The 14296-nt window shown below is 33.4% G+C and overlaps 1 protein-coding gene and 1 long non-coding RNA gene across 4 annotated transcripts in view; one reads left to right on the top strand and one right to left on the bottom strand.

Moving 5' to 3' along the window:
- The window catches only part of Liprin-gamma (liprin protein kazrin), a 134884-nt gene extending 124597 nt beyond the window's left edge, over positions 1 to 10287 (bottom strand). For all 3 annotated transcript variants that reach the window (XM_018538547.1, XM_018538549.1, XM_018538548.1), the window contains exon 1: positions 9778 to 10287. The gene's annotated coding sequence lies outside the window, so the exon portion shown is untranslated. The remainder of the gene's footprint in view (positions 1 to 9777) is intronic.
- Positions 10288 to 10550: 263 nt separating this feature from the next.
- Positions 10551 to 12522, top strand: LOC108772900 (uncharacterized). The gene is made up of 3 exons (XR_001940675.1): positions 10551 to 10661; positions 11279 to 11445; positions 12448 to 12522. It is a non-coding gene; the product is annotated as an uncharacterized LOC108772900 (long non-coding RNA).
- The last annotated feature ends 1774 nt before the right edge of the window (positions 12523 to 14296 follow it).

Genomic DNA, 14296 nt, shown 5'->3' with positions numbered 1-14296 from the left:
CAATTTCTGAATCGTGTACATTCCAACTTTACTGTACCACACCTTTGTGTTCATGTCACTTTTCACTCAAAATTGCAGTCTGGTAGAAAAGATAAAAACGGAAAAATTATAGAAACAAAACGCAGAGAAGTTAACAACCTAAATCCATAAAATTTCATTTTCCCGTCCGGTTTTAAAAAAAATAAAATAGCGTTTGAAAGGTTTTAAACATTACTTTGTTTAAAACCAAGGATAAGCTGTAATCTCATTATATGAGATGTACATCAACTGGCCTTTCACGAAACGGTGCTGAAAACGCGCTACCGCGTGATAAACACAGAGCAGCGACAATCAGTCGACGAAATAGAAAAGAGGATTTTGGACTCATATTTTCTGTGTCGTTGCGGACCCCATTACCAACAATGTCGTTATCCGATCTGCGCACTGCCGACCACAACTTTCTCTACGAAACGAACTCGCCGACGCATTCTCCCGTCGACGGAAACGTTGTTAAAGATAGGGGGAGAACTTCCCCTCTCGCTCACCGGTATCGTAAGACAAAGTCTTATGGAATATAATATCCCGTCGCGACGTGCCTTCCACGCAGTCGAAGAAATGGCGAAGAAATAATTCAAAAGTTTCTCGCGAAACAGCTTGCGCCGTGTTCGTTTCCCCTTTCTTCGTCCCGCTCGTCAAAAACTCTCTTTGAAACTCGTGACTGCGCTTAGTGAACTATATATTGCATCACAAATATAGTAATATACTAGCTCAAAGAATAATCACATGCTGCAATATTTTACGGTTAACGTGCGTTGTTTGCGTATTTTTTAAAATCGTAATCTCAATATAAACCGTATACATATAACATAAAAGAGCATAAAAAATGTAAATTGTTGCCATAAAATGTGCAAATTACAATGTTATTGTACAACGTTTCTTGAATATATTCTGAATAAATGTATTTTCACGATCAATCAAGTTATGTGTGCTATCAACAACATCGTTATTATTATGGGAAAATATATTTTTTACGATCAATATTCAATCACGAACAAAAAGTAAAAGGATTTCGGCAATTATTTATTTTTTAGATGGAAATTTGTAACTATCTGAGAGAATAAAATAAAACTTTTTTATAGATTTATGCCTTGATTCTGTAACTTTTAACGACAGTTTGGTATGTTGTTGTTATTGTGCAGTAACTTTTTTACCATATGTATAATTTAGGTAACACGACAGTAGCATAACGATACTGCCTATCATTAAAAGTTACTGACATCTTAAGAATTTTAAATGATATTTTTAAAATTTTATTAAAGAAAAATGTTATTAAAGAAATTATTAAAGATTTTAAATCACTTCTGATTAAAGTAAAAAGATTAAGACAGATAATGAAAATATAGTAAAAAGTCTACATTTTCGGATCCCTATTTTTAAGCTTAATTGTTAGAACTTTTCTTATCAGAAAGTCTTATATAATTCTCTAAAGATAAAGTAGGATTTTATCAATTGTATTAAGATGCTGAAAATGGAATGTTAATTTTATAAACTCAAGATTTAGATTCATTTCTTTTTACACTGAATTTGATAACTATTTTTACGTAAAGGATATTATTCTCGAACGGTAATAAATGGTGATAAACGGTTCTCTCTCTCTCTCTCTCTCTCTCTCTCTCTCTCTCTCTCTCTATCTCTGTCTCTCTCTTAATATATGTTATATACATCTATATATAGACAGATGGATGGTTGGTTGGATGGATGGATGAATGAATAGACAGGTAGATATACATATACATATAATATATATATGTATGTGCTTATATATATATATCTACCTATCTATCCATCTATCTATCTCTATCTCTATCTCACTTTCTCCTAACAAGATGTCAAAGCGATACACCATTAAATTCTATTTCATTCTCTTCGTCTAAAGATTTGTCTCTTGACCCTAGTTTGCATCAAGACAAATGGGATTAGGTACCATTTATCTACTCTGGCCAGTTGCAATGCCGTAATTCAAGCTGCTTCGAGGGCAAGCATTGTTAGCGTAGAAAGAAAGTGTCGGTTTAATTTTAAGACAATGAGGGATAGCCTATCTAAATAATAAAGGTCATGTTGGTGGAAAATAACTTTCACTCACATCGCCAAGAATATGTTTCGCTATCGCACTGCAGTAAATCTGGTTCAACACATGTCGCATGAATGAATCACTCTATTTATCATTTCTTATTAAAAACATCGCAGTAATAGATTCAATTTTACAGAGAGGAAAAGAAATTCTGTGACAATAAAATTAAAAACAAATTAAAATAATAAATTAAAAAAACAAACAAATTCAGTAATTTTATTATTAATAAATATTAAATAAAGTGACCGTATTGTAACAACAAAAATATTTCACAAGCGTGGATGTGTGTGTATAATAATTTGGCTGAGAAATGGAAAACGTATTTCAAAAATAGCATCGTCGCTTTATATCGTTCGCGTGACAATGTATGGTTCTACGAAACAGATTAAATTTATTTGACATAGCCAATCGCTACCTCTCGTTACCGTAACTTTATACGTGGCTATGAAGATTGACTAGAGCCGTGCGCAAATTTCAACCAGTGAATTTAACAGACACTGTTCAATCATTCAATTATTTTATTATACCTTCTATAGGAGAGTATAGAACGTAGTTTTCTTCTGATCAATTCGATTATAAAATATTTATTGAGAGAGAGAGAGAGAGAGAGAGAGAGAGAGAGAGAGAGAGAGAGAGAATGCGTTGTAGAGGAGATTTTAAAATTATCGTCATTAATATGACTGATTATTCGCTATCATGCTTATTTAATTATAATTACATTGCGCACAATTGTTCTACATTATCTACATATATTTTATATTTTGAAGAAAGAAAGATATATTCCTGTCTCGTAGGATATCTTTTCAATTAATCCATTACACGTCACACTCGGGGATTTCTGATGATCCCCCTATTTCCCATCTTAGCGCCCCTTTTTGGCACCAGTCACAAAAGGATGCGCCACCAGGTACTATTTATTTGTCCACTGTTCGCAACGTCATAACTCAAATCAGCGGGATCGGATTATGATAATTTATATCATAGAAAATGCAATGTGTCTAGATTTCAAGATAAAGCGTAAAAACGAAAGAAAAAATCCTATTGTAATACTAAAATTCAACGAAAGATTGCTGCATTATTATATTCCTCAGATTATTATTCGCTTCTTTAGTGGAAGGAAATTTTTCTTACTCACAACTTGAATAACATTTCTTTATAAAATAATTTTGAAATCATTTTTTTAGATTGAGGTAAAATAGAAAACGCAACTATATTTAATTACAATGCATATTTAACATAATTATAATGCGCACTATTTTAATCAAATTATCATATATATCCGTTTATTAAAGCTATGTTCTTTCAAATAAAAGTGCCCAAGACTTTCGTATAAAGGCTTCGACGCAATCCTGATGACACCACACGAGCATTGTCAGTGGTGAACGATGTCAGTGAGATTAGGGTACTTAATCGCCAGTGGCATATCAAAAGGGGGGAGCTATTCTGCAGCCAATGACACGTATTGTCCGTAAATGTGCCTTTTGTCATCCAATTGAAACTGGAATGTGCCATCTGCTCCACAAGAAAACTACACACGACGATTCTGTGGCGTCTTGGCCTCGCGGGTCAGAACTGCGTCGAAATATCGCGAAGACAGCAATAAAGAAAATTTTTTAAAGAAATAATATGTTGTATATCTTTTAGATAATCTAACGAGAGCATGTGATCAAAGATAAAAATGTCTACACTGCAAAAATTCATTAAAATTTTAATTAAAATAGAATTCTTATCCGCTTTCTTAAGAAGGCAGAGTTTTAATTGTAAGATACAGAAGTGTGCAAAAGTTTCCAGCTAATCACACTTTGTACTCTAATTTATAAAAAAAAAAACTTGATAAAATTTTAATCGTTATCATAGGTGTTAGTACAAAATTTGATTACCCACACCTTGTACTAACATCCGATAATGATAAAAATTTTATCAGGCTTTATTTATAAAATATAGTACACAAAATGTCACTGGCCGGAAACTTTTGCACACCATTGTAAGTGGAAAATTCAAATTTTCTTGCCCACTTCCCGTTGAAATATCAATTTAAAAATGCAATGTGCCATCGATATTAGATCGCACGACGAAATTTAACGGGAATATAAAACGGTCGAGCGATTATACATATTATCCAGTGAAAAGCGTAAGCTGCTATATCGATTACAATTCGATGTTGCACTGCACGTGCAATTTATTTGCCGGAAGTAATCTCGGATTCGAACAATGCATGATGTATGATATTTAACGTTCAGCTGTTATGCTTTCGAATGCGATTATACGATGTACAAATAAATGTGATATGAAATGTCATACTTTTTTAACCTTTACATGTGTACTTAATTATTCTAAATTCAATAATGACCTGCTTGTAGCAAATAAAACAAAATTATGCAGTCAAATCTAAATTAAGCATTAAATTACGCAACTGCGTATGTTATTAAATTAATCATAAGCGAAAGGGGGAGGATGTAATTACTTAATAAATTATCAAAATATCAATTATTATCAAATTAAAATGTAAAAACCAGATATAGATAATAACATACATAAATAATAAAATAAAATTCAAAATTAACTTAGAATAGAAATTCTATATAATTTCAATAAACAAAAAATTAACAATAAAAGTAATAAAAAAGTAATAAAATTTTATTTTGTGTGTTAGTTGTAAAATTTCGTAAAATAATAAAATTAAATTTTATTAGCGTGTAATAACAATACTTTTTTAATAAAAAAATAGCATATCTGTATATAGAGTAGAATAGATTGAAAAATATTTCACTCACGATTTGTCAGTCATTTTACATTTTGGATTTACAATTTTCATACCAGTCTTTACTCTTCTATGTACAGTATATGTATCTATACTTTGACACAAACATTGATACGGATTCTTCGAAGGAATCCATGAAGAATCCTTGATACCTATCATCGTGACCATGTCTTGTAATATAAGTATGCAGTATAATTATATAATTAGTATTAAAGGGAGTCCCGTAGCAGCATGGGGGGTCAGGTATTTAATTACATAGTAAAAAATAGATACTATAGGAACGTTCTCACGTGTACGGATCGCAAGGTTAATCGATATTAAGTATTCTTAGTACGGAAAACCAGTCCGTCGAGTGACGGCAAAATTTTATCGTCCGCCATGCGAATCCATGCGCTTCAGTAATCAACGTAATATAAACGGCTTCTCTTTGTGGAAAAGCTTTCAACGGTGCTCTACTATGCGCGATACAAATGTTCTGAAACGTGAACAATTATCTTCATATTTAACGCACCTTCTTTTTCCAACTCTAATCTCGCGAATTATTCACTTAAATTCCCGTGATGTCCTTCCACTGCTATCGATAAAATACCTTCCTTCGTTCACCGCGAATTAAACCTAGTCAAATTTCAATTTCGCGGCTGAGAAGTCTAATTGTTCGAACCATCTGAAAATTGAAGTAGCCAATTTTGAGATATCTCTCTCTCTCTCTCTCTCTCTCTCTCTCTCTCTCTCTCTCTCTCTCTCTCTTTCTCTCCACGTTGTTTATTGTAGAAATTAAAGTTAAAATTCTTTGGGTATATTTTAGCTCCAATATATTTTACATTTATATACATTGCCTTTTATTAAATATTATGTTGTGTATACGGGGGAACGATTTGCTGATGCATCTAAAGATTAAGTAGACACAAATCTAAAAATAATTTTGTTAAGCAGTTACACAGAAATCTGAAGCACAATGAGCAATACTGTAAAAAAATTTTGACATTCTAGCAGTCCCTATTCAAACGTCTCCTATATATAATTATTTTAATAATCCAATAAAATTATTTTCAGATTTGTACTTAGCTAAATTTAAAAATGCTTCAGCAAAACCGTTCTCTTTTTTCTGTGTATTTTAAATAAATTAAATAAAAAATTTAAGTAATAAAAAAGATCTGTCATTCTTCATCTCATCACCATTTTATTTAAGGTTTTCAATAAAGTATCTTAACACACTATAATGATCGAGAAAGCTGTATCAATTACGATGCTAAATGAGCATGAAATGATGGAGAAAAAAGTCAGTAACACGCTTTAAACGGCGATCGACTGAATTAACGAAAGGAAGGAGTTAATCGTAATATGGAATAAGAACATAATTTACTGGCTGTTCTCGATAATAAAATTAGCCCTCTAACCGGTCTTCGACGCTTCGTTATCATGAACTTGCCGCCATCCTTTTTCTGTATAATGTTATTCGCGTAACGCGGAATTTTCCGAAGCGTAATGAATTTTCTTATCGTGCGGAACTGCGTCATGGATGTGCACGTATCAGACTTGAAGCATCCAATATAACAAATGTATTTATTCCGTATAGATATAATACACGGAACTTTCAAATGGTATAAATGCACAAAGAAATATGAATATTGATTACCATAGAACAGAATATTTTCAGAATACTTTCAATCTCGAGTATTGCAATTCCATATAATACAATCTATTAATCTATTAATGAATCTAACGGTAAGAGCTTCCAAGCAGAATGAAGAGTCGTTGACTTTAAATCATTAAAAGTTATTTCTCGATCAATCACAATCTATTTTAATGTCATTTTGACGTTATTGTGACATGTCGTTCTGTTTACTTTAATTATCAATGTAATGTACTAATTATTTGCATTCGATACGCTGTCATTTAATTGAATAAAAAATTTGCGGTAATTTTAACAAAGATAGATAAAAATATGATAAATCGTGAGACAGTCTCGAGTACGGCTAAAGATATTAAAGTCGCGAACATTTCAACTTTCTCTCAAAATTTTATATCTTTGCGTATTGCGTGAACCGATCAGTATTCTTCCAAAATAGGACGAAAAATATTGCAGGAAAAGATAAACGAGAGATAAAGAGAAACGAGAGAAACTTAAAGTAATTCCTAGCGCGAGGAGCGTATTTTACGACGCGACGACTCGCCACAGAGCAAACTAATTAGCATAATTCGCCTAAAGAGAACAGTAAGGATCGACTAGATGATCAATGAACCGAACGTGCGGTAGCTCTTCCCTAATAAGCTACATGTTTTCCCTGGATGTACCTTGTAAACGAACTAGCATAGAATGGTAATCCGATACTAAAGCATCAAATATAGAGGGTGCGACATAAAGGCTCTACACGATGAAAAACGGAAATAAAATGAGGAGAGGAAAGGAAAATAGAGAGGATAAAAGACGAGGTCTCGTTGAAAATTAAATATGGCCAAGGTTTTCCTATTGTTTCATCTTCTCACATTGTCTACACTTATTCCGTTTATTCAGTATATTTTTCAATGTGCGGATCTGAATAAATGGAGGAGACGTCGACGGTTTCACGTCACGCGATGTATCGACAAAGATGCAAACTGGCAGAGCAGACAGACGTTGCAGCAATATATATTTCCTTTTACGTCGCGCGCAAGAACGAAAGGCGCGATGTTCTCCGCGTGCGTGTTTTCAGTACAACACCGTGAAAAGTACTGTGAAGTCCGTTATCCACACAATCCTGTTTACTTGTCTAATGGAGTAACGTAGACGACCCAATGTTAGGCGGAAAAAGGAAATGACGTTGTAGCCGCGAGAACTGCAACAACTAAAGTACAACGGTGTTAAACTGCCGACGATATCGCATTGCAACGAGTCACTGTCCGGTCGAGTTTATGCAGATGATTCCTTTTATATCACAGCTTATGGCGTTTTAACGTTTGCAACATGTCCCCAACTATATGTCCAACGTAAATACAATTATTATAATTAAATGATCTTATTAATGTAAAATTCTATTATGTAATTGCGATAATAAAAGTTATAATTATAATATTTTACGTCACATATTTTGTTTGTAATAATTACATATTGTATTAGTTTTATTAGCCATTATCAGAATAGAGAATTTGTTATAAATAATCAAGTGTTATTTAGTGAATGTTGTACATATAACGATTACGAGGAAAATGTTTGATATTTATGATTATAATTGTAAGATAAAATAATAATTGTAGTGGTTGTTTATACCGTAAAAGCTCTATTTTTATAATCATTTTTATTAGTAATAATAAATATGTTTATTGTTTCATTAAAAATTATATAATTATAAATCATATTAATTGTACAACGATAACTCAACGAATACACTTGAAGAACATCTTAATTTTATATATTAATAATTCAAATTCCATTTATATGAGAAATGACTCTAAGTTATAGTTAAATTATGATAATATTGCAATCACACTTTCTTCTCTTATTGTCAGTGTAAAACATCCTATATATGTATTGCTATCTCTACAACCTATAATATTGCGGAATCGCGTCTTGAAATTACTCAAAATAACCTATTTGACCGTACGAACGAGTTGAGGAAATATCGGTCTGAAAGAAAAATTCCCTGCGGAGAAAAATATCCTTACTTGTCGTACACTTTCGAAAAAGTTTCTCGTTCATTGAAAAACTTGGCGTATTCATACGACAGCAATCTATCTGACTACGATTTATCTGGATAACAGATTTGTATTTTAAACTATTCCATTTCCACTGCATACCATATGTTACGGAAATACGATATCGATTCGGCGCAATACGTCCAATATATAATCTTTCGGTCTTTCATTTCCTTCACAAGAAACAGTGCATAATATTCAACTCTGGAAATTCCGAGCAGAGTTCCTGCATGATCCTGTTTCGTCAGCTCCTTAATTTCATAAAATTTAACGGAAGTACTTCATGTTAATCATGTTCCTTTGAGACAGATACCGCAATCTTGTCCGATAAACACATATAATTTCACTCTATTATTGCAAACTGCATATTCATTATAAAAGTAAAAAAGTAAAAGGCAAAGCACATCCCATTTATCGGTATGTAATTAAAGATTATTATTAAATATACATTTTAATTAGCTCGTTTATAGGCCTCTGTTTTTTACTTTTAATGCACGATGTTTTTGTTCATCAGACCCACATGGAAAGAACAATTTTGTTGATATAAAAATTTAGTTGGACATACAGATCTAAAATTGATCAATTTGACTGGACTATTAAAATAATTTCATGAGCAATGCTGCAAAAAATTTTAACAATCTACTAGTGCAATTAAGAAACCTAACCAATTAGAGCATTCTATAGTATATAAATATAATTATTTTAATGGTCCAACAAAATTAATTTTCAGATCTGTACTATATTTAACTCAATTTTAAAATATTTTAGTAAAATACTTCTTTCCGTGCAAACAGTACAAAAACTCATCATGACATCAAAATAACTCCAAAATAATCGTTAAAAGTTACTCATTAATTAGCTACGATTTATTTTAATGTCACTTTGATAACATCATAATCCGTTTTGCTCAGAGAGGAAAACTCTCACTGAAAAGAATTCTAGTTCCGTTGTACGAATAAAAAAACACAAACGAAACAAATTGTGATCATGAATCAGAAATCTAACTGTCGCAATTGAATTTTTGGCAAGCTCAATTCAAATGTTTGATAGATTTTACTATAAATGTCTAATAATTGTCACTCCCTGGTTGAATTTATCTAAATTCTAATTAATGCAACAAAAGACTTTTCCTCTAGTACTTGAAAAATGCGCCTTTAGTTCTTAAATTACTTAAAATATATTAATCCATTTTTCGCTCTCTTTTTAGCTACACTTATGTATCTATTACACTCACTTGCGGTATCGGGCGATCCAAGGTCCATCCACTTGTCGCGACGCGGAGTGCAATCACGAAGCACCTCTGCGGGGGTGGTTGCGCGCAACCGACGGTGATAAACGGCGGGAGGAGGAGGGGTGCCGCGGTCACTCGCGCACCTGTCCAAGTCTGCGCCGACCGATTTCGGCGGTCGCGAAGGACGCGATTTATATATACGGTCCGGCGTAGGTCACTCCGTCGCACCACCGCGCGAGTCGCGCAAGATCACCCGCGTACGATCCCCCATCGACCATTGCCGGGCACACACACGGAAATGCTCATCCGCGATGACGTTCGCGGCGGACGACACCCGCGGCGCGAACTTGCCAGCGATTTGAAGTGCGGTGCAAGCGCCGCGACATTCTCGACTGGCGCGCGCGCAGCAAGTGAACGAGTGAGCGAATTACGGCGGACAGTATGACGGGAAGAAATTAAATACGAGAGAAAGAGAGAAAAAGGGAGAGAGAGAGAAAAAGAAGAGGAAAATCGAGAGAGAAAAAAAGAGTAGAAAGAGAGGGAGAGAGAGAAAGAGAGAGAGAGAGAGAGAGAGAGAGAGAAAGAGAAAATTCGATGAGGATGCGTGGGCGCGCGGCGACGATTTGAAAACACGACGTTATTGACGACGACGGCTCGAAGTCGTCACGACGACTGGCGTAACCGACGACAGAGAGCGACACGACAGCCCCCGACGGCCGGGTCTGACGCATGCGTCCTCACCACCCTGTGCCCAACCCTGTTTTCCCAGAGACGGCCACCCTCTCGCGTACGTAACCAGCCGCTTGCCTTTTTCCTTCCATTTCATTCTAAGTTATACCGTTCTGTCATCCGAGATGGCAGATCCTTGACGTTTCTGTGCCGCGAAGGTGAGAGCGAGCTTGCACAATGCGACGAGGATACCGTGTATAAGATCACCCCGGCGACACTTGTTTGCCTAAAAACTTTCCGCAAGCTGCAGCTATAATCATCTCTTTCTACCGCTTCCTCGTTCCTATAACTATCGCGATGTATTCCTAAGGGTTTCTCAAAAATGCAATTGTAGAGATTTGTTCTCCTGGGGAAAACTTCTGTAGAATTCAATTAAGAGAGAGAAAAAGTGATCGTAGAAATGTAATTAATGAAATATATATATAATTATATGCAAACACTAATTTTAAAAAGTGATTATATCTTTTATTTGGATAATATGAGTTTATTAAAGTGTCTATCAAATTTAAACTAAATTTGATTTCTAAATATTGTAATTGATATGCAATATCATGTTTACTTTAAAATTGGTTTCTAAATTAAATTCACAAAAATATATGAGATTTTTAATTGTATAAAAACAAATACGCTTACACATAAAGTTTCCATGTAACGCTCCTTTAAAAGAAAGAGAGATTGTAATATCTCCTTAAATTTAGAAAATAAATTGCTCGAGGTAGAAGTCAATTTGGCTTGTTCAATCCGTTTATCTCCCTGTCTCTTATCTGCTTCGCAGGAGCTATACAATTGAGGTTTATTATCAATATATAATGACTGCAAATGCAGTCATCCAAAGGATTATCAAAGGACCATAAGATACGATCGAACTTGATATCACCCATGTATCCTGTTCTCTTGAAAGCTCATTAGATGCAACCGTAACTCTTCAGATATTCTAAAAAGGTTTGTTTTTGACATTTCACGAAAATGACTAGAACATTTGTCAGAACATTGCAATTGAGATTCTAAAACTTATCGTTAAACATTAGTTTGACTTTAACTGCAGAATAGGTAATGTGAGAGAGGATTTTACTAATTAGTATTGATAAAAATTTTCTTGTTACAACTTCCATAATTTTTGGAAAATATTTCAGTGTTTCCCAAAGATTACGTGATGGCTTTTATCGTATAAAGATCTAATATTCTTACAAAATCCAATTTAATACAGACAGATAGTGATTAATTACTTATTTAGAGTATTAATTTTCCGTCTGCAACGTATTTTTACTCCTCTCTATTAAAACAATTTTTTTATTATTCAAGACTTTTAAAAAATGTAGAAGAAAACCAAAGCTATTTTTTAACATCATTATTACATTGTAATAGTTTATGAAAAAGATATCTTAAAAGAGGTTCTTAGATTCCATCCTCTTTTATAATTTTAAAGAAAAAAAGTAAACTTTTACTTACGCTAAAAATTATTCAGATTGCAGAGAGACGATTAAAAATACTAAACAACAATGCTCTTAATACTCAAAATAAGTAATTAATCACTACCTTCCAGCATAAACTTTCTGTAAGAGCATGAAAGAATGTCTTTAAATGTATGTTCCACTACTAACTATATGAAAGTAGGATTCGATTTCGATTAGTCATAAATCGGAAGATCGCGCGCGTGTTCTCGAAATTCAAGTTCCATTAGCCGCGCATTGTATATCATTTGCACTTGAACAAGCAGATGTTAATTGACTGCGGAACAACATGACGATTCGCTAATAATCGATAATAATCACATTTGAAATTGTGAAATTTTAATTATGAGCCCTTCGTCTTATTCAACTCTGCCTGATTTTTTAAAATTCAATTATATTTACGATTTTTACGTTAAATTACGAATAATTCTGACATAATAAATTACTTTTTCTTTATATAAAAATTATTTCATTAACGTAAATTTTGTTTCAGAAGCAGCTCCAACTTTCTTCGTAATACTAGTCGAGTCATAAAAATGTATCACGCAGGATAATTGCACGAAAAAAGAAGGGCAGGAAAAGATAAAAAAAAGTTTTAATAACTCTCTCATGCGTAATTATTTCCTTCTCCTTTCACCGTTATTGTTGCTGCACCAATATAAAACTGCACAAACAAGATTAATGAACGCGTAGAACAGCCGAGAATCGCGTTTTTGGACAGAGAATATTAGTCAAGGATTTACGACGAGCTCTAATCGAGGTAGTGAAACAACATGCGAAGGAATCAGGCTGGAGTCGAGGGTTGTGTGTGTGTGTGTGTGTGTGCATCAATCACAAAGCCTTCATTTTTATACTCAAAGGAGAATGATTGCCGAGAGCGCGTTTGATGTTCTAAAGTATGGCTCTCACCGATGGTTCCCGCAAAGCTTTATGAGTCTGGATTAAAGTGTGTAATACGAGCGTGGCTTTACTTGGGCACGGTACTTAGATATATTATTTCCTCTGTCATTAATTACACAGCTTTGTACATGATGTAATCCAGTTCATCATATTCGAGCATTAGCCGTTTATAACGTATTCGTGTTAATTTTATCCACAGGAAAATGGATGGATTGGGAAACAATTTAACAGTTCAAAAAATAATATAATAGAAATTTTCATCATAAAGTTATATATTTCAACATTCAGAGAATGATTTAAAAACTTTTTACATTTAATACAATATGATAATGATATGATAGCGAGATGCTGCAATGAGCAACGAAGACTTAGGATTCGGTTTCTCTTTGACGAAATGCATAATCGTCTCATTTCTCGTGGTTTTGTAGCCAACCTAGTTTTATGCACCGATAAGAACCGGAATTACGTAATATAGCAAGAAAAGAGAATACAAAATTAGACAGCACGCGTCTGAATAGGAACGTCCGAATATATGCACGATCCGACATCACTTGCACCGCTATTACCAGAGAACGAAATAATATATACGGACAGAATACATTATTTCTGTTCTTTTGAACTATTTCCTTAAAACTCGGAGACCGATATCGCGCAGAATTGTAAAAAGAAAAAAAAAGATACGTATGAATACCATTTAGTATTCAGTGCAGAAATGTTGAATGTCTTCTCGTTTCTTTAACTTTTCAACGAATAATATAAGTAGATGACGTTTGAAATAAGGAAGGCAAAGGTTCATTTCGAGATAGGAAAATATACTTGTCTCGAAATGAACCTTGCCCTTGCTATTTCAAACGTCATCTACGTTTGTTAAAAAAAATGTAAGTTGACTAGTAATTTACTTATCCCCCCCCCCCTTCATAGTATTTTTTCTCATATAAATTATATAATATTTAATTCTGAATTTATGTCAATCTACAATTTTTTTTTATAATTGTGCAGCTTTTTATATATTATTAAGTTTCGTAACAATAAAACTCCCCCCCCCCCCTTCATAGTATTTATTCTCATATAAATTATATAATATTTAATTCTGAATTTATGTCAATCTACAATTTTTTTTTATAATTGTGCAGCTTTTTATATATTATTAAGTTTCGTAACAATAAAACGTAATTGAGTGATTTATATATATTAGAAATTGTTTTATTTTTTAATTTAATATAAACCAATAGATTATACTGAAATGTTACAATCTAATTATCGAAGACGTCAATTACGTGAATTTGCACGCGCATATTATCAGTTGTTTGTTTCCTGCTCAAATCGCCCTCAGGTCCCTGGGAGATAATTAATTTCGAAATGTCAGAGTTTCATCATGCAAGCCTCGGCAACTCGCAATGAAAATAAGAATATATGATATCAGAAAACCGAGACCGAGATGG

This window comes from Cyphomyrmex costatus, unplaced genomic scaffold (genome assembly GCF_001594065.2).
Source record: "Cyphomyrmex costatus isolate MS0001 unplaced genomic scaffold, Ccosl1.0 scaffold193, whole genome shotgun sequence".
Classification (NCBI taxonomy): domain Eukaryota; kingdom Metazoa; phylum Arthropoda; class Insecta; order Hymenoptera; family Formicidae; genus Cyphomyrmex; species Cyphomyrmex costatus.
This window is presented reverse-complemented; position numbering and strand designations above follow the sequence as displayed.